We start from the raw sequence: 22,115 nt of genomic DNA, 5'->3' as shown, positions 1-22,115 counted from the left end.
CTACTTAATACTATGTGTATGTACACAAAGTTCCTATCTTCCAGTTTCATACAAAACATAGACTTCTTTAAAATAACTAATTACTAAACATAGACTTTCATCTTTAAAAAGGTTTAAAATTACTTAATTTAGGCTAAATTCAGGACTTTCAGCTTCAAAATTCGGTGATCAAACTTAGAATTTTGAAACGGTGCTCGCTTAATGCCGCCTCGTCTTGGGAAAGATCTGTCGCTGTCTCATACAGTAGCTTCAACGATTACGATAGAGATCCTGCTGCTCACCGGTTTAGAAATTTAGGAGTTAAGACGCCTCAAAATATTTTTAAGAGAGGCATGTCAGCATTGACTGCAGGCGTTAAACTGCGTTTTTACATGTGCGTTTGTGTTCAAGCGCAAATCGTGTTAAAAGGCGTATCATCTTACCATTGCATCTTCTTAAGGTGGTGAAGCGGCAACTTCGATGATACTGTAATGCGCTTAGGGCTTAGAGCAGTGGTCCCCAACCTTTTTTTCATGCGGGCCACAAACATGTTTTGGTCTTGGTGTCGCGGGCCGCAACAAACATTTTTTAGACTTAAAAAATAACATTCTTCAAAATTAACGATTTAAAAGTGGAAGTAAATTAACAACTATCACGTAGACTACGTTATTTTGCCGGTGGGCGTGAATTTTTAAATTGTTTAACATCACGCGGGCCACAAATAAGGTCCTGGTGGGCCGCATGCGGCCCGCGGGCCGCGGGTTGGGGACAGCGGGCTTAGAGTATTAATAACGGTAGTATCAGTAGTGCTACTGTTATTAATACCTACTCTAAGGCTTAGGGGTATTCCTCTAATATTCTATGCTTATGTTATATTCATGTCGACATGAAACATTGGAGTAAAATTACCAAACGATCTGTACAGAAGCAACTTTGCTTAGTATACTTTTAGATTGAACAACTAGCAGGACTTGGAAATCGAATTAGAAGTGTTCAGTGTTTATCAAACAAAGGATAGGTCATAGGGGATTGTAATTTTGAATTCTGCTTGTCTTCACTGCTTCTTTAAATATTTCGAACACCAGCTGCGGGGCTAAAATGGTCACATTTAGCAATTCCTCTCAATCAATTCAGCAAATGAATTGTCAAAACTGTCAAACTGACAAATGTCAAATTAATACTAATTACTAGACATGAATTGCAAGCAGACTTGCATTTTGCGATTTTTAAAAATGTATCATTTAATGATTCATAACATGACTCTTAAAAGCGACCATTTTTGCCCCGCTGATCATAAACACGAGTTGATAAAAATCTCAATGAAAGTTCAAATGTTGGAACGTCCAGTCTTGATGATTGCAATAAGGAAAATTTGATATTATGATGTTTTGTGATTCGCCTCGTGTCTCGGACTATAGTAATTACCTGAGGTCACCGACCCCCATCAGTCTCCAATAAGCTTATACATTTTAGTCCCGTTACACTTTCCTTAGTGCTAACAAAGGCTATTGTCTGACTTATAGCTTAGGAGATATTACGTTCAGAAACAAAAGAATCTATTAGGCTTGTGATCTACTTAAGGCGGTGTGTTGGTAAAGTGATTATGGTAATCCTTAGGCATATTACTAGGGGAAGACTTGTCACGGGTGTGCTACGCGGTGCACATTATGACAGCTTATTTATGCACAAACAGCAGCATTTAACCAGGTCTTATAGCTCAAGAATCAAGTAAAGCTTAAGTAGCTCAAGCAAAAGTAAAGTCTAAATTACTAAGGGCCTGTTTCACCATTTCCTGATAAGTGCCGAATAGGCTATCCACCACTTAACTTGACAGTTATAGTATGGAGAATCTGTCAAAAAGTTGTGAATAGCCTATTCGCCACTTTATCAGAAAGTGGTGAAACAGGCCCTAAGTCTTACTGCGGCACTCAGCGGGGCTAAAATGGTCACATTTAGCAATTCCTCTCAATCAATTCAGCAAATGAATTGTCAAAACTGTCAAACTGACAAATGTCAAATTAGTACGAATTACTAAATATGAATTGCAAGCAGACTTTCATTTTGCGATTTTAAAAGAATGAATTTTTAAACATGATTCATAATATGATTCTTCAAAGTGACCATTTTAGCCCCGCAGACATTTAATGATTATTCAACTTCATTTAAATGAAGAGTTTGACAGATAATGTATGTGGCTTATGTCAAAGTTTTCTTTTAACTACAGTCAAGTAATTAATATTCGTCTCTGGGTGCGGCAGTTAGAATAAAAACCATTAAGTTAATATACCTAGCGGAATAGAGCAACAATCTTGAGCTGTCAAACGAAACCGAAATTGGTTTCATCTGTGTGTAAAAATATGTGTACGTATACACTTACACAAGCATGATTGAACATGATTTCTATGAGATTAAATTGTCAACGTGCGGCACGTGCCGACTGGACGTCAAAAAAGAGTGCTGCTGTCATGTATCACACGCCTCTTTTTACCACGCAGTGTTACTGATGGTGACATCTTTCTTGCTCAGGCCTTTGTTTCTCTATTCCGCTAGGTATATTAACTCTATGATAAAAACCTAAGCAGCTATGACAATTGACAGCTAACGTTAGCACAATATTAATTATACAGTTTGCCGGTTCACTTCCTCACTATTAGTATGTAAGACGGAGTGTAATTCAATCATTTACACGACGCGGCCACACCGCAGACCGCCGTAATCGATCCAGGTCCAGACCAGCTTCAATATTTACTGTGAAGTCTAGACTAGAAAGTTGAAGTTAGGTCCTAACTATCAATACTAATTACTAATATTATAAATGCGAATGTGTGTTTGTCTGTTACTTCCTCACGCCCAAACCCTCTACCGATTTTGCTGAAATTTGGTATGGTAGTTGGTACTCTAGAGTCCCGGGAAAGGACATAGGACACCTTTTATCACGGAAAATGAACGGAGATGATCTCTATCAAAAGTCGTAGAGATGCATTACAAGAGTCATGTCCAATCTCAATAATTTTTGACTACATGACGCCCGCAACTCCCTTGCGCCAAAATTAGTTTATCGCGCTTTTTTCCGGGATAAAAAAAAAATAAAAATATCCTTTGTCCTTTCCCGAGACACAAATATCTCCATATCAAATTTCAGCAAAATCGGTTTAGCGTGTAAAGGCACAGTTAGTTTAACAAGTAAAGGTAACAAACAAACTGACTTTCGAGTTTCGCATTTATAATATTAAGTAGGATTAAGTATCTACAGTGTGTAACAAAAATAAGTGATAATACTTTAGGGTGTGTGCGTGTTCCTTGTAGAGAGTTCACTGTGAAAGTAGCAGCTCTGAAAGACGAAAAAATTTTTTCACTTTTGTATGGGCAAGGGTCCGAGCGTCACGAGTTTCCCCTATACAAAAGTGAAAAAAAATGTTGGTCTTTCAGTGCTGCTACTTTCACAGTCAACTCTATACAAGGAACACGTACACACCCTAAAGTATTATCACTTATTTTTGTTACACCCTGTATATGGATATCTAACTTCGGTATCAAATGCAAGTAATACATAACAACTTGTTTCTTTTTCGTGTTCTCATGAATACCGTAAATGTTTGTCTTAACGTAGAGGTAATACGGTGTAAAAGTTAACAAAAGTATTAATATTAAACGCTCCACCGCGGCACCGTACTTAGGGCCGTGACTCACAATTTAACGCGCCTTTCAAAGGCTCGCTCCAACAAAAACCTTGCCATCTTGAGCACGGCTGACCCATTTGTGAGGGCGGCGACCTTTCGAGATCCTTGCGATCTCTGCGCCTATGTCGGTCAAGATATCGTTAGTTTTGGGTATACTCAGTATCGAAGTCGCTTCTCGAGTGATTTGTCTCTATGGCTAAGATGGAGAAAGAATCCAACGGATTTTGATGCGTTTTCAGGGTTCCGTACCCAAAGGGTAAAAACGGGACCCTATTACTAAGACTTCAATGTCTGTCCGTCTGTCTGTCCGTCTCCGGGCCGGGAAAATTTCACAGATTGTGTATTTCTGTGGCCGCTATGACAGCAAATACTAAAAACAAAATAAAATTAATATTTAAGGAGGGCTCCCATACAACAAACGTAATTTTTTCGGCCTTTTTTGCTCGATATCAATAATGGTAACAGCTAGGCTTTTGAAATTTTCACAAAGTGTTTGATTATAATTAATTATGTGCTCTATTTTAATTAATAAAAATAATAAAATAAAATAAAAAATTAAGGGGGGCTCCCATACAAGAAACACAATTTTAGGCCTATATTTGTTCTATAACGGTACGGAACACTTCGTGCGCGAGTCCGACTCGCACTTGGCTGATTATTTAATTGATAGAGTTATGCCAGAGGTTGCATGATATGGTACAACGTAGCAAAACAAGGTGTCAGCTAGTTAACCATAATATGCTAAGTTTGGTTTAAGAAAAACTTATATTTCATTATTCTGTTCCAGATTTGTGATGCGCTGAGCTCCTATCAAGGTAAGATTCATCATTCAACTTCAATATTTTAAGACGCTAACACTTGGCAACGCTTGCCGAATATGGCCAGCAAAATTTTCAAGTCGTGATAAAAATGCCTAAAGATTAGCGCAGGCATTTTATTGCTACAAACAAACCGACAGATAAAGCGGCAATTGCGGTGAGATGAGGCCAATAAGCGTTGATTATCTTAATGCCAAATCAACGCGCACATAAACACCGTTTATTCATGTGCGGGTAGTTGCGAATTAATTGAAGTAAAGTCCAAACGAGGCATTTCATACTAAATGTATTTGTATGAAATTCTGTGTGTATTTTGATTATGGTAGAGACGGCTGAACTTAATCCTTCAGATTCAGGTTAAGCAGATGGTTTGTTAATGTATTAAAAATTAACATTAATTAATAGGTCACAGAAAATATGATGAAAATAAAAACAAATAACACAAGAAGTTTTGCTAGAGTCGTGACTCGTGGCCATTTCAATTTCAGCTTATGATTAAAGTAGAAAAAGACCTTATTGTTAAACTAATAATAAACGCTTTATCTTCTATTTAAATCGTTTAAACCTGTAGTACCAAGAAACCATATTTATATAGATTTAGAATAAGCACATAAGTGGAATTATTTACAAAACATAACACCTATGATCTTTTGAAGCTCTGTTTTATAGAGAGCAGGCGCGATGAAGGATACTAATCGGATTCTCAGATATTAATACCAACTAAGCGTCTTACAAAAATAGCCCGTGTAAATCATAACACAAAACTTTTACATGGAACGTGGAATCCTTAGGCTCTAATAGGGATTATTCGATGTGAAAAACACTTGAAAGGAGATTTTTATTCTAGGAACACCGGGATTATACTCATGAATGTCAAACTTTTCAACATATAGAGCAGTTCCTTACCTTTAAAACATTGAAACGCTCCCTTTTATAATTTTTGGGTATCATTTTTAATTTAAAATGTTAATATAATATTATAGTCTGCATTATCATAAATAGAAGTTATTTTGTCCGAAACTTCGAAGACAATGCAGTGATGATTATGAATCTTGGGTTCCGCGAAACCAAAACCAGTTACGCCATGGGTATTCTTGGGAAACCCTAGACTCTAGTTATACAGAAGTCACCAATTAATTTCGCTCGGGGTCCGTTTTACGACATGAAATGACCTTCGCGGTCCACACATTTTATTTAAAAAAAATTAAACAAATGGTATTAAATTACGGAAATTACAAAGGTATTTTTTTTAGATATCAATGAGAAAAGTAACTATTTTTTGTAGCTAATTATCTCTCTCAAATTTGGAGTGAAATATTGGTGCAAGTTATAGATATTGACATTAAATCCTGGAGATGTTGAAGTCCTAAGATGAACGAAGATCATCCTCGAACATGCTTGGTCCGCACACAATAGGTCGGCGGTCCGGATGCGGACCGCGGTCCGCCATTTGTTGACCCCTGCTCTAGTATTTACTTAATTCTCTAGACCTAAAGAATCAATGAAACCCGTACTCGCTTCTCTAATTTTGGCCCACGAAATCGTGATCTATATTCGCACTGAAGGTCTGATCTGATCTTCGGCGAGGGCAAGGCCGGCGGCCGACGACCCGCCGGATATAGTGGCGGCGTGCACAGCTGATACGTTTGTAAATCGATCGTGGACTGTGGACTGCTCCGCCGACGCCGGGCAGCGGGCTTTCCGTTAAATGGATTTACGTAGCTTTTCATTTAGGCCACCCAGTTGTTGGTAATCGATAGCGCGGTACATGCTGGGTGGTTTTAGGGTTCGGTATGGTAAAACGGGTCCCTATTATTGAGATTTTGCTGTCTTGTACGTCCTAAGTCCGTCCTGGTGTCTGTGTGTAATAATTGTACAGGACTCTTTGAGCGTGAATCCGATTCGCACTTGGCCGTTTTTTTTATTCGGTTCTCCTGCTAAATATAGGAACTTAGAGGCTAGGGGTTTTATTTATCTTTGAGTGAAAATTATTTTTTAATAGCCGAAGTCGAAACTCGAAACTGATTTTTTCGTTTGTCACCGTCCGGCGTCCACCGATTTTTCTGCTTCAGCCATGATTTTTGCTCAAAGCTTCGGGTTTCGCGAAAAGCAGAAGTTGAGATCAAACAATAATCATCCTCTCTGGTCCTTTATCCGTCAATGGCGTATAATGTATTTCAATCGTAGCAATAGGAAGCGATATGAGATTGTAATAACCTTTTATTGTAAAGCGGCATCCTCGCAAACGCCTCGGTATTTGACTTCCTTAGAAAATGGGAAAAGCGAGGAAGTGAGGTTTTTATTTGTGCCATATTGCGATTTGCGAAGTTTTTCTTTATAAATTGTAAGAATCCACGTGGAAAGAGTCGCTTTTCGAAAGGCGCCAAGGAATCTCTACTTTAATTGTGGAGAACGCGGGATTGTTCACGGCATGACTTTACATTCGCTTTGTATTTTAAGAGTGAAGCCACATTGCTTCATTGCACTGCGGTCTGCGATGCGTTGGAATACCGTTTTGTAGGCCATATTTGCGTTGTCGCGACGCCCGAAAGCTTATAAGACGGTGACAGCTTTCGTTGTCAAGGTTAGCTCTTTAGGGATACCAAAGCAGTTTTAGCACGAGCCCGGGGTACGTACCCCGGGCTCTTCAAGATCGTATTAAAGGATTTTCATGGTTGGATGCCGTTGTTGATCCTGGCTGTTGACGTAGTACTTATGTGTAATGACTAATAAGTAATTAATGACAGTTTAGCGACCCACATTCCCAAATGTTCTGCCAAAACCACATCGATGCATAGAGTCTGACGACGCTATTCATGTATGCGGCATAATATCTTTAGTATGTTATACGTCAGAGCGTCAATGCTGCGGTGACGCACTGCAAGTCGCAATGCAACAGAGCAATATGGCCTCGCTCTAACAGTTTTTGTCGACCATATTAAGTTATTGTAGAGCGAATTTATACGTTAGATTTTAGAGTGTCAACGCTGCGGTGACGCAATGCAAGTCGCAACGCTACAGAGCAATATGGCCTCGCTGTAATACAGTTTTTACTTTTTGTCGACCAAGTTATTGTAGAGCGAATATTTTAGAACACTTTTTGTCTTCTCTATTCTGTGCTCATTCCGAAATTGTTAAACTAATATTTTCCTGTCTATTCATTGCGCAGTGCTCATTATTTTAGTTTTGTACGGTCTATTGTATTCTATGAACTAGGTTGCGACCCGACTGATTTCTGATCTTTCTAAAAACTAGACCCACTAACGTAATCAAGCGTGAAAGTTAATAGAAAAAGTTCTCTTTTGTAGCTCATCTATTTGGCAGGTTCCACAGGGTTTAAATTGTTCATTTTTTATTGTTAAAATAGAAATCGTTGGATTTTGTATTGGTTGGCTTGAATTTTGAATAAGGCCCCTAAACACAGACCGCGCGTTCGGGCGGTCGCATATAAATCGAGCCTAAGAGCGCATACTTACAATTTCAAGTTGGCCGACTATCGTACAACTAAATTGCTTGCGTAGTTTCACAATTTAATTGGACCACTTTTTAATTTGTAAGTAATCGGAAAGGAATCGCGGTTCTTATTACGATTGGTGTCCAATTATATTTTAGTTGTACAATTTAGGGAGATCGCAGACGGCACACTTTTTGTGTGATCGTATATGGCGCGACCCGGCCATGCCGACTGTATGTGCGCCGCAGACTCGATCACACAAATAGTGTGTCGTCTGCGATCTCCCTTAGTTGAATGCAATGTGCGAGCTCTCATATAAGTCACTATAGCTATTGCCTATTGGTATACTATGCGATTTAGTTGGTCAACTTGAAATTGTAAGTCTGCGGTCGCTCTAAAGACTAAAGGTACAAGTTGGAAGCCGGCTACATGAAGACGCAGCAGACGACATGTCGTCGCGATACTACTGGTTTCTATGCATATTTTTTTTTTATATCTATGGACGCTTCACACCACGTCAGTCTGGCCCCGTGCTGAGTACCTAAAGGACTTGTGTTACAGGTACCAGACAACGGAAATATATTTAATACTTTTATACTATACATATATTTAAAATTTTTATTATATCATACACATATTTAATACACATCCAGACCCGGGAACTTTGAAAACTATTTGTTCCGTCGGCGGGATTCGAACCCGCGACCCCCGGCTTGAGCTACCGACGCGCTCACCACTGAGCCACAGAGGTCGTCCTTGCTATGAATAAATGTTGCGACGACAAGCCGTCTGCGGTTGCTTCATGTCGTCTGCTGCCAACCGACACCTTACATTAACATCAAACGGAATAAGGTTTTAATCACATATTACTGAATACCTTAGCTGTAACATTATCTAACATCGACCTTGTACGATAACGGTCGTGTTAATTGCTCGTCTCGCGGCATTACGCCTGTCATTTGGACGCCAGCCGCCATCACTGTAATCGATGGGAGATAATGGATCTGTATTTCACGCGTACCTGCGTATGGCCAGGAAGTTGGATACAAATGCCGCTAGGATACGACCACAGTAGTCAGCAAATAGGATTTGCAGCTTGTCAAAAAAGGTCGATCACATTAAGGGCCTGTTTCGCCACTTCCTGATAAGTGTCGGATAGGTTTTCCACAACTTATGGCCTGTTTCACCACTTCATGATAAGTGCCGAATAGGCTGTTCACCACTTAACTTGACAGATCAAGTATGGAGAATCTGTGAAAAAAGTTGTGAATCGCCTATCCGACACTTATCAGGAAGTGGTGAAACAGACCCAAGTATTAAAACGTCATTAAATGGAATGAAAATGTGTGTGGCTGTGGTTATAGTATTTTAGGTGTTACGTTGTCTGTGAAAATATACGGCGAAAAAACTACAATTCGATCGTGATTACGTTCAGAAATTTTAGTTTAGACAAGAAAGAGTAGACCCCCTTCCATAACTGTAGATAAAAAGCAAGCGTACGTCTATCAGAGGGCATTCGTTTCACAAAACATAAAAAAATCTTCAATAAAATTCAATAAAAGCTAATAGCTTTTTTCTAAGATTGTCCAAGTTTTGGAGTCCAAAACCATTGTTGCCATTTCAGTTCGTGATCAATTGAAATTTAGTTTCATGTTCTCTATATTTTATTATATTCACTTTTAATTTTTGCTTTTTATATCGTGGTTTTCGTGGCCTACGCATACGTACCGGCTCTACGAACGCATTACTGAAATGAACTTCTGAGTATTTCGATTCACTGCTATCCGCATTTTAGGCTCAGAGCATAATTAAAATAATTGTCCCCCACACTATACACATAGTATACTTAACATACCTATTTGCGTAGGTACTGCCTAGTAGTTTTTTTTTATGAAATAAGGGGGCAAACGAGCAAACGGGTCACCTGAAACTTCCGTCGCCCATGGACACTCGCAGCATCAGGAGAGCTGCAGGCGCGTTGCCGGCCTTTTTAGAGGGAATAGGGTATTAGGGGAGGGTAGGGATGGAAAGGGAAGGGAATAGGAGAGGGGATTGGGCCTCTGGTAAACTCACTCACTCGGCGAAACACAGCGCAAGCGCTGTTTCACGCCGGTTTTCTCCGGTTTATTTCTCCGGTCCGGCCCATTCGTGCCGAAGCATGGCTCTCCCACGTATACATAGTAAACTGACGTTTTTTACCGCGTACACGACCAAAGTGTAGAAAATTTGCACAAGTTAATAAGGAAATCAAATTTATCTTCTACACGTTTTTGTTTCTCTTTACTGATGACCTCACGCTAGAAGCCAGAAGTCGTCGAAATTTTATTTAAGTATTAATTATTACTAGAAGTATATGACGCCCGCAACTCCGTTGCGCCAAAATTCGTTTATCGCGCGAGAACTGTATTTTTTTTAAAAATATCCATGTCCTTTCCCGGGACTCAAAGCATCTCCATACCAAATTTCTGCAAAATCGGCTCAGCGGTTTGGGCGTCAAAAAGTGACAGACATACAGACACATTTTCAATAATATTAGTATGGATCTTAAAGATACCAATATAATTGGTATTTCGAACGCACGATTCCGACACCTTTACGGTTTAATCGAAAATTAAATCCGCGAATCGAGGTTTACGCTCATTGCATTTTTATGGATCTGGAATGCCCGTGTACGGTTCGCGATATTACTGCAACTGGCATGCCTTTGTACAGGGTGTTTGACCCGTAAAGCCAGTAGTGGACCACATAATATGTAGAGACAGACGACAAGTACTGCCATGTTTCGCACTCGAAGCTCGAAGAAATGAAAATTTACGCAGTATGTAAATTGTAGCATTCGCATCATCGCAGTAAAATGCAGCTTCTGTGATCTGTCCAATTACCATCGAGAATGAAGGTTCAAAAATGTAGTCTTTATTCGAAGCGTAAGAATTAAGGGAATGTCACAGCAAAAAAATTTCGCAATGCGAAACGACTCATTCCAAAACAATGCTGAGGCCATTTAAATCCTAGCTCGAATCCTTGTGGTGTGAAACATGTAATGAACCTTATAAAGCACACATGTGATTTGCTTCTGCTTTTCTTCATTCAAAGCTGCAAGCCTTTACAATACAGACACACATCTTATCGTAGAGGCTTAGTGGCTTAACCACAGGTCTGAACACACTGCCGAAGTATGCGACTGAAGTTTCGCAGCTGATTTTGCACATATGGACGATGTTAAGCATTCGTGTATCAACCCACTAATAATTACGTATTGAGTTTTGAATGCAGTCTTGTTCAATTTCAATGCAGTTGTTAGATAACTTAGAAAGACACTGCTTTCAAAACTCAATGTGCATTAATCAACACATTTTTGTGGGTTCATACACAAATGTTAAACAGCGATTATATTATATGCTTGGCTTCTGCCTCTCTTTACTCTGTGACTGCAAACCTTATACAGGGTGTTCGACACATGAGTCAGCAGTAGAGCCTGGCGACCTTTATTTGCATATCGATCGACATTCGCACTCGCGGGAGAAAGTGTCGCTCCGTGCCCAACGCGATGGTTGATATGCGTTTTGTCACTTAATCGCTCATATCTGTGTGAATGGATGGGCAGTTTATGTATGAATCTATTTATTGGTTTTTCGAAAAGTGCTTAAAAATGTTACAATATATTGAGTTCGTAAAGTCGCATTTGCATCTCTACATCATCTGTTGACGAGTGACGGCATAGTTTTTTTTTTAAATATAATAAGGGGGCAAACGAGCAAAGGGTCACCTGATGGAAAGCAACTTCCGTCGCCCATGGACACTCGCAGCATCAGAAGAGCTGCAGGTGCGTTGCCGGCCTTTTAAGAGGGAATAGGTTCATAGGGGAGGGTAGGGATGGGAAGGGAAGGGAAGGGAAAAGAGTAGGGGATTGGGCCTCCGGTAAACTCACTCACTCGGCGAAACACAGCGCAAGCGCTGTTTCACGCCGGTTTTCTGTGAGAACGAGTATTTCTCCGGTCAAGCCGGCCCATTCGTGCCGAAGCATGGCTCTCCCACGTATAATTTTCATTGAAATCAGACCAGCTACCCTGAAGCCATTTTATAGTGCCCAAATGTGTGCGCAATAGCAGTATTATCTGTTTTATTTCTTTAAAATTTCGATGCGATGCTTATAAACCGACGCCAACGCGACTGGCGAGAAATTAGGCAAAGACGTGTATCTGTGGATCATCTGGACTGACATATTCCTTGTGAGACAATCACGCATCCAATGCAGATTATCACCTCATCAAAGTATTCAAGCAGCTGCTTGTATACTTGTATAGCTGTACATAGTAATTAGTATTATATATTATTATCTCGAAATCAGTAGTTATCAGCACCTGTAGCATGGCTACAGTAGAAATGCGAAAGTATGGATAAACTGTGGCGATAAACTGAAGGTGCTGTTCCGATCTTTACCGTGGCCAGCTGCGATCGACAAAAATTCGATTAAAATGCCACTTTGTGACATAGAGTTCTATAGTCTACGTCATAAAGTAGGATTTTATTTGAATTTTTAGGACTATGTCTATGTCATAAAGTGGCATTATATTAGATTTTTTTTTTGATCGCGGCTAGCCGCGGTAAAGATTGGAACGGCATCTTCAGTTTATATCCGCAGTTTGTATCCGCTATACTTTCGCATCTCTACTGTAGCCATGCTACGGGTGCAGCTGCCGACATAGTATTATGCGCTACTATGTCGGCAGCTGCCTCAGTATTACCACTGTATTACAGATTGGTTCCGCTGGATTCGTTAGGGACCATGAACCATCGATCATGATTCATAAGTCTGTCAGCAAACATGACTAACTGAATCGGGGAATTGTGGATCATAATAATGTTATTATTATGTCTTTTGATCCCTACTCATTATAATAATAAGGTTTGGATTTGTCAGATTTGTAATGCATGAGAGGAAAGCTCTAGAATAAAGTAACTTTGGCGCTATTAGAAAATAGAAATCACAGATAATTTAAATTGCTTAAAATAAGACGCTTTTACTTGGTCTTCCTTTTCTGCACGTCCTTTCATGATGGACACAATATGATAAACCAATACAAGCGATGATGAATGTGTAGCATACATGTTCGTTTACGTGTGCCCAGCATAACGATATCATTTTATACGTGGGAGAGCCATGCTTCGGCACGAATGGGCCGGCTCGACCGGAGAAATACCACGTTCTCACAGAAAACCGGCGTGAAACAGCGCTTGCGCTGTGTTTCGCCGAGTGAGTGAGTTTACCGGAGGCCCGATCCCCTACCCTATTCCCTTCCCTTCCCATCTTTACCCTCCCCTATTACCCTGTTCCCTCTTAAAAGGCCGGCAACGCACATGCAGCTCTTCTGATGCTGCGAGTGTCCATGGGCGACGGAAGTTGCTTTCCATCAGGTGACCTGTTTGCTCGTTTGCCCCCTTATTTCATAAAAAATAAAATCATCATAAATATCATGGCCCAGTGTGGAGCTACTTTGTTCATTTCTGAAGGCTGTAGAAATGAACAAAGTAAGCGAGTTAAAAAATAAATAAAAAAAGTTTAGTTCCGTCAGTCTTTGTATTAAATTCGAGCCGTTCTCGCGTCTGGGGATCACGAGATTCGTATTTTTGTGTAAAAATATTTTCTTCTTTGTTTTAATTAAAAGATGAGATTTTTATCGCAGTTTTATTTTTTCAACGATTACCAACACTTGAAAAACGAATAAACATGATACCTTATAAGCCTCTTTAGTCTAAAAAGAAATCGTAGAACGGGACGGAACTGTCAGAGTTCATTAATGATGAGTGATGAGTGATGACTGATGAAGTGATGACTGATGATTTTTTAAGACTCAATTTCTAGAGCTACCGACGACGGCCTAGTCAATCCGGTCCATAATATTATTAACACAAATCAGTACAATGACAATCCCCTTGACTTCTCTCTCGTTTTTCGTAAATATGAAAGAGTAGGTATAAGCAGGATTAGCAATGACCCAGATTGGCACAAGTAACCAAAAAGTTTAATACGGCAAACGTCAACTTTTGCTCTCCAATACAATCTCGTCGGAATCAATTTCAGGGTTTACGGCGTAGCGAGAGAGGTTCGAGAAGTAAATCCCCAGAAAATAGGCTTCGAGCCTATGTGATCTCTGTTTATTCTCAGTAAATAAGAATCCAGTTTGGTCTGGGACTGTATGGACGGCTAGTCGAATCGCTGATTGACCATTTCGATCTATCACAAATTGATTTTAATTTTTGTATTGCATGAGTATACCGCGATACTATTCATGACCATGCCTGATGCCATGCACTGAGAGAGATGTTTTAAGTCCATAATATTTATTTTTACTATGTATCTTTCTTGAGTCCTTTTCCAATGCGGTCATCGTTTCCATCTTAAATATCTGACACGAGAAATCAGAAGATATGGGTCCATCAAACAACCCTACTTGAGACTGGTGAGATAGTGGCGAGACTGTACAAACAGACAATTAGATTGGCCGAGAGAACTGTCCGCCTCTCTTCTCGGTAGGTCGGTGTAACCAGTAGGCCTACCACGAAACAGTTTTGAGACTCAAACAATCGGACGAGAATACCGCGTCCTGCTCTAACAACGTCATTTCACGTTTGTTACAGTAGGATGGGGCATTTTCGTTCGATTGATTGAGTCTCAAAACTGTTTCGTGGTATGGCCCCAGGCCCTATGGTAAAATATTTTTGTTGATAGAAACATTTCTGTTCACCGTGTGTGCAAGCCCAGCTTGTGAATTTCACAAGTTACACTTGGCAAGTACTTTAGGAGTTAAGATGTAATGTGAATGAGGTACATGGTCCCTAAATGGTGCCGCGCTCAAAAACGTCCAAAACAAAAGTGGTTCTCTTAAAGTTTTCAAACTTATTGTACCACAAATATGGACCAAGGCGACAAGTCAGAGGCGGTAGCGACTAGCGACAAAATAAAATAAACTGCTTTTCCAATAGGAAGACAGTCGTGCGGACATGATCCATTTGCAAGTTATTTACATCTTTAATTAAGTAGTAAAATGAACGCTGTAGTAAAGTGCTATTTTTACCAATTAAAAAATTAACAAAAAACTTTACAAAGCAAAGACCAGATGGTCACGTACACACTCTCACGGCAACCGAATCTAATGAAGGTATCATTAGATCTCTCGCTTAAATCCTACAATCTTACTGCTTAGGATTTAAAGCGTGCCTCGTAGAATAACCTTCTTCTTGTGCACTCGGGTAGAATCGCTCTATACTTCTCACTCACACCCAACGTGAACCTCCGTAACACTCTGACACAACAATAAACAATAAACATGTAGGTTTATCGGCATTCGGCATCACGATCCACGCTCTCGGTGAAAGTGCCTCCCTTGTCGTCTCATTGTACCGTATCTATTGATTTGGAGTCATCATCAGTATCGTCAATATCATCATTATCGCCAATATCATTATCAATATTGCCTTAACCAATAATATCGCCAATATCACTATGAAATCCACTAATGTCTTCAGTATCGTGTTACATGGGATCTCCAATATCTGGGTATTAAATGTTGTTTTCGGGTGGATCAGAAATTAATTTTATTTGATTTGTAAATGGCTTTGTATAACTCATTTTGTTGCGCAGCGCTTTTTTATCGTCAAGGAGCATTAATGTGTTAATAATATTATAATTATTAATATACTAGCTGTCCCGGTGAACTTCGTGTCACTTTAAAACCTTCCCTGGACTTCTACGAATATTTTAAGACTAAAATTAGCCCAATCCGTTCAGCCGTTTTCGAGTTTTAGCGATACTAACACAATTGAAAATCCATTTGTATATATATAGGTAAGGGACATCATATTTATTTAATAGCAACATTCCAGTATTTTCCGTTGATCCTACAAACTCCTCGAGCAATCGACGCTGTTAAGAGCCCGCATCGGTAAAGAACTAAAGACTTGACTTTTAGCGATAGTCCTTGACTATCACTCGATCTAAACACCCTTTGATGCGTTTAGATATCGTATTACATACGTCTAAGATAAACCGATTATTATTAGCAATCGATTGTTTCGATTAAGTAATCGCAAATGATGTTTAAATTTCCAAAATCGAATTAAAAAACCGTCATTAGAGACCATTAAACTACGGTTTTTTATGACGGTTCTTATTCGCTTCTTGGCGGTTTTTTATTTGCCATAATATTATATCGAAAGGATGTGCAACTTAATTAATCACGAAAAGCCGCAAAAAGCCTCACATATCCGCTTCGGCATTACTTAATGAAAAAGTATAAATGAAACTGTCGTAATGTGGAAATTTCGAGACTCGTAATGGATTGAAATTTTCGGGAGGTCGTTGTACTTCGTGTTTAGAGGGTAATAGTAAAGTTTGACGGGGTTGGGGAGTGGGAAGTAGGTCGCCGATTCGCTGTACGGTGTACCGCCTCATTTGGGAAATCAGCACTGGAGGATAATGGTATTGTTACTGGACTTTTTGTTTTCTTAATAATGAGATATGGACGATGTTGAATGCTTTAAATATGGTAGTTGAAGAAACAAAATTGGGCAGTCCTGTGTTTTTGTGACTTTATTTTAAGGCAGGAATAATGGATTTTTCTGTCATTTTGGGACATCAGTATCCAGTTTAACTTGGGACTTAAAGTTATGACCTTGAAATGAAATATGTAATGCGGTCTTTCAATATTTGCTCATGATGGACCAATAAAATCAATTATGAACAGTAGTCTAATATTAGTCTATGATTGCCAATGATGGAAGTCCCATCACGCATGGGCTGCTTCGCAGTCATGGTGGCAATAGTTCTCCATCAAAGCCCAACGTGGATAAGGACCTGTAGGTAACGGTGATCCCAAACGAGCGTAATTTGTGAGTTGTGAGTCGCAGAATTTTGGCTGGTAGAAATTCTGCTGCATTCAGTTTCATACAATTAAAGTCCTGTTTGATTCACACGAGCGTAATTTTGTGAATCATGATTTGTATGAAAAGATATTTACTCGACCGAAATTCTGCGACTCACAAATTACGCTCGTTTGGCTTCACCCTAGTATTATGTTCCATTACGAAAATCTAATACCAACTGCACATTGCGCCATTGGCAGTTTAATTTGTCGCAGCGGGTTTCGTAATTGATTCATTGAACTTTCCTAAAAGGTTTGTAAAAACTCAGTATCCAAACAAATCCTTAAACGGAGGCAAATTATACCAGTTTAGGAGCAGTTTTTGCAGTCACCAGCTAACCAGGTTAACCGATCATGTAACCGAGTGAGACGTAACGTGATACCAATGAGTTATTGCTCTGTGGTCTGATAGCTCTGTAATTGCGACTGTGGCTGCGCTATGTCTGGATTCAAGACTTATGTTCAACTCATTCCTAAGGATTATCTAGGTTCTAAGCCCTTTGCTTAGAACCTAGATAATCATTAGGACTAAGGTTTTAGTCTTCTTTCAAGCAAAAAATGTTTAAAGAACAATAATTTTCTACTCTTTCCTGAATGGTGGCCCTGCGCGAAGTTCATACGCCGGTTCTTCTAGCCGGGTTTATTCCCTATAATGTTTTATTTCAATGAAATAAATTAATTTATTTTGTCTTGTGAATGTTTAATGCCTGTGTTATTTTTAGCTTTTTTTAACTGATTCCAATGTAAAGTATATGGAAATTAAGTATGAATATAAATAAAATCGGCCAAGTGCGAGTTGGTTGGTTCCGTACCACTACAAAGCAAATATAGGCTAAAATTGTGTTTTTTGTATGGGAGCCCCCTTTATTATTTAATTTATTAAAATTTTATTATTAATTAATAAAGTACAAATACAACTGAGTATTTTGTGAACATTTCAAAAACCTATGTGTTGCCCTTATTGATGTCGAGCAAAAAATAGTACAAAAATCACGTTGGTTGTATGAGAGCCCCCTTAAATATTTCATTTATTTTGTTTTTAGTATTTGTTGTTATAGCGGCAACAGAAATACACAATCGGATTCGATGAGTGATGTGAGTAATACTAGTTGATTGTTATGTCTTTCGTTGACCTCTATTTAGTTGGTGCATTCATCAATGTGGGATCTTAACTTCTTTGCATTTACTAATAGCATCTTCTATCCTTCACAAAAGACTGAACTGTAGTCCTTTGTGAAGATGCGAATGAAAGATGGAAAATGCTATTTTTTTTTTAATTCACCTAACTGTATTTCCAACAGTTGCGATTAAGTTACAGTAATTGCATGCGGAATATAATTATTGAAATGAATATGCAAATGGTGTGAGTGTGAACCACAGACATAGATCATGATAGATACCGCATGTGTATGTACTTCGCGTGCCATGTCGCGTTCCCAAACGACGAGCAATGCTCGTCTTTCGAAAGTCTGTTCTTTAGTCTGCTATCGGAATCGGACGTCAATCGGAATTTTAAAAATGCCTAAAAGTGCCGTATTGAGCTGTAGAAATTCAAATAGAAACGTTGGCCTAGACAATGGACACATTTCTTATCATCGGTACGTCACAACTCACAGTAGGTAGGAAAAAAGTGGCACGCTCGTTTTCATACAAATGGAGCCACATGCGGTATCTATCTTGATCTATGGTGTGAACGTATTTGGTGCTGAGTGCTGACGTCATAGCTGCAGCATCCGTACTCCGTAGCATTCACGCCGCCCCATTGTTCAGCTGAATGGGGGGTTTAAATGCGGCTGCGGCGAACACCGATATTATTGTACAGCGTTATTTTGACGTGGGAGAGCCATGCTTCGGCACGAATGGGCCGGCTCGACCGGATAAATACCACGTTCTCACAGAAAACCGGCGTGAAACAGCGCTTTCGTTTCCCAATCCCCTTCCCTACCCTCCCCTACTACCCTATTCCTTCTAAAAAGTCCAGCAACGCACCTGCTGCTCTTCTGATGATGCGAGTGTCTATGAGCGACGGAAGTTGCTTTCCATCAGGTGACCCGTTTGCTCGTTTGGCCTCTTATTTCATTAAAAAAAAAAAACCATTAGAGTGTTTGCTGCTTCTTCTACTTGAGGACGAAAATTAGGGAATTGTCAGAAAAATTCAGGGTCATCGGGTTTTTCTGTTTCATTTTTCAGTTTAGATTTACTATCCCCATCGTTTGGACGCACGAGATTTGGAGATGGCACCCGGACTCTTAAGGCGCTGTGGTTGTTGCAACTACGTAAAATGGGTTTTTAAAACACGTTTTTGGTAAAGGAAATGTCATTTTTTAAGTATAAAATAAGTACCGTTTTAAAATTGAGAAAATTTCCTATACGCAAAGGTATATATCAGTACACAATTTGAAAAATGATGGAAAAAAATCTTAAAGATGACTGTTATAATGCTGTTTTTCATAATTAAATCATTTTATGGCTAAATTACACACTTTCTAGAAAAAACAAAAAATGTAGTATATGTGTCGTAACCTAACGTAAACGATTTGATATATTTGATTTGTGAATTGTGTAATACTAAAAACAAAAGGTTTTTACTCCTATTTTCTATCATCAAGGCACGCGGCGAGCGCGTAACAGCCACTGTACAAGGCGCGCTGATATGAATGTTATTTTAATGTCTTTAACGTCGATATTCGTACTGACAGACATCGACCTGCTTATTTTAGGGACTTACTGGGCCTTAAGCCAAACTCATCCGACCGCCGATCACAGAGATGTTAGCTACATTGAATTGACATGCCGACCAAACGACGTAGGTCTGTCAACTACCTAGGAATCAATTTCCTCGGGTATACAAGATCATTTTTCGTAGTAGATCGTTGTAACCTAATTTTCGTCTAAATTCCGTGCTTTATCGTACTAGTAGATTTTATCTTGCAAGAGCAAATATTGCACAGACTAGGCGCGTAGATGTGATGTAGTATTTGAGGCAGATTCCAACGAAATATTTGGAGCAGCAAGAGCTGGCGCGCACTACGACTTTTTGTCGCGCGATTATTTTACCGACCGACCAAAATTCAAATAAAATGTTACTTTATAAAATAGGCTATAATAGGTTTTATTTTCCACCGTCTAGCGACCCATGCTGCCGCTGCTTTTCAATGGCGTAGAGCAAAATGAAACCTTTATCACCACCACTTTATGACATAAGCTATAGCTTATATAGGTTTCATTTTGCTCTACGCCATTGAAAAGCAGCGGCAGCATGGGTCGCTAGACAAATTTCGGTGGAAAATGAAACCTATAGCCTATTTTATAAAGTAACATTTTATTTGAATTTTGGTCGGTCGGTAAAATAGTCGCGCGACAAAAAGTCGTAGTGCGCGCCAGCTCTAATTTCGAAATACCAAAATGTCGACGTACGAGAAAATGTCGAATTTAGTAAACATAGTATTCGACGAAACGACAAGGTATTAAATGAAGATAAAGAAAATATATTTCTGAAGCGAGACCTGTGCTGTTATCATTCAAGCTGGAAACATTCAGTGAAGCTTAATAAAGTCTAAGTAAATATAATACATGATACATTTCTTAACGCGACAGAAGCCTTCAGCTTCCAAATTCATGCCGTACTTTGTCCGAAGGTTCAGTTGGTTACTGACGTTAAACGATAATCACATAGTAGCAAGCAAAAGGGCTTAATTGTATCGTGTCGATTAAATTGGATCCGATGTAAAATCGTACTCTGCATATCACTGGCGTATTTTCAGTTGCCTGAACGTTGGCTGCGTCGAGGTTCATCCGATTAGGATCTCGTGCGTACAGAACGAGTAATTGGCACGAACCGTGGTCCCTGTGGTTCCCGGTGCTGTGGCCGGGGAGGTACAGAATAAATAGAGACAGCAGGCAAGCTGTAATGACTCGGTCTGCTTAGGCGCGATATCACGGAATGTTGGTACGTTTTGAGGGTTTTTTAAGGGGGATTTTTAAAAAAGTTTGTTTCTACTTATTTATAGACTTGTCCTATACTATTGCAGATCATCTTTTTCTTCTTCTTCATCAAGAGCTGCAGGTGCGTTGCCGGCCTTTTAAGAGGGAATAGGGTAATAGGAAGGGTAAGGATGGGAAGGGAAGGGAATAGGGGAGGATAGGGAAGGGAATTGGGCCTCCGGTAAACTCACTCACTCGGCGAAACCGGCCCATTCGTGCCGAAGCATGGCTCTCCCACGTATAAATGACTACAAAGTAGCGGACTATCATATTAAATTAACCGTGAAAAATTTTGATATAATATCATTGGTTTTTTTTCGATGGTGTTCACATTTCATATTTATTTCTACTTTTGATGTTTTCGAGCGCTGATATAACTTTTAAACACCTTCTCCCAAAAACATAGTAAGGAATTTCGGTAATACCCCCACATAAGAGCGTTATGCCAGTTTTCTGTCTCCACGTATTCTGTGTCCGGGTGGAGGGAGGTCAAGTTTGAGCGGGGCGCAGCGCGCAGCCTCCGCGCTATCGAACGGCCGCGCCTCATTCACCACCGTGAAGACCACGTGGTCGAGTATTGTAGGAACTAAAGCCATGCTGCTTGAGGACCATGGTCGTAGAGAAAGCTGATTCGATGAAGGGTTTTGTTCAGGTCCCATGGTCGCAGAGAAAGCTTATTTGGAGTAGGGTTTTGATGCTGTGCTCTGTACGAATGCTGCAGAAATACCTATGCTGCGTGCGTCTGCTATGTCTTCCAATGCTGCGCTCTGCAATTATGTTTGCTTTCATGCGTTTCGGCGATCTGTACCCTTAAGATATAGTCATGGTCGCCGAAACCAATGAGAAATGATACAAACGTTTTGCAGCTGTAAGCTGTACAAATAAGGTAGAGATAGAGGTAGATGTTTATTGAAACTGGCTTAGAATATACTTAAAGCCAGCGGCCAAGGATTGGGACTTGAAACGCAGATCTACTTTTGTAGATCTCTAAAGATAAGTACTCCTTTTTATCAGAAAATTTCTCTTTTGTCTCTCTACACAACTTCATGTTTCATAAGTTTCATAAAATGTTGCAATATAATAATACTATAGGTTGAGCTTTTTAACTGAGTTATTCTTAACCACAATCCAGAGCCGCCACCACAAAGTTCGGCAGCTGCAAGATGAATACACTTTTTTGTTGCACGATCAAAAGTTGTTTGCGCTTCTAACGCGTCACAAAAGTCGTTTGCGCTAGTCCTACTAACGTCATACAAAATTTTAATAGCAGTTTCGTACA

The 22,115-nt window shown here is 39.6% G+C and overlaps 1 protein-coding gene across 1 annotated transcript in view; it reads left to right on the top strand.

Moving 5' to 3' along the window:
- The window catches only part of LOC121732357 (protein tweety-like), a 76,890-nt gene that overhangs the window by 33,228 nt on the left and 21,547 nt on the right, over positions 1-22,115 (top strand). The window contains exon 2 of the mRNA XM_042122212.1: positions 4,447-4,474. The gene's annotated coding sequence lies outside the window, so the exon portion shown is untranslated. The remainder of the gene's footprint in view (positions 1-4,446; positions 4,475-22,115) is intronic.

Source organism: Aricia agestis, chromosome 12 (genome assembly GCF_905147365.1).
Source record: "Aricia agestis chromosome 12, ilAriAges1.1, whole genome shotgun sequence".
Lineage (NCBI taxonomy): Eukaryota > Metazoa > Arthropoda > Insecta > Lepidoptera > Lycaenidae > Aricia > Aricia agestis.
This window is presented reverse-complemented; position numbering and strand designations above follow the sequence as displayed.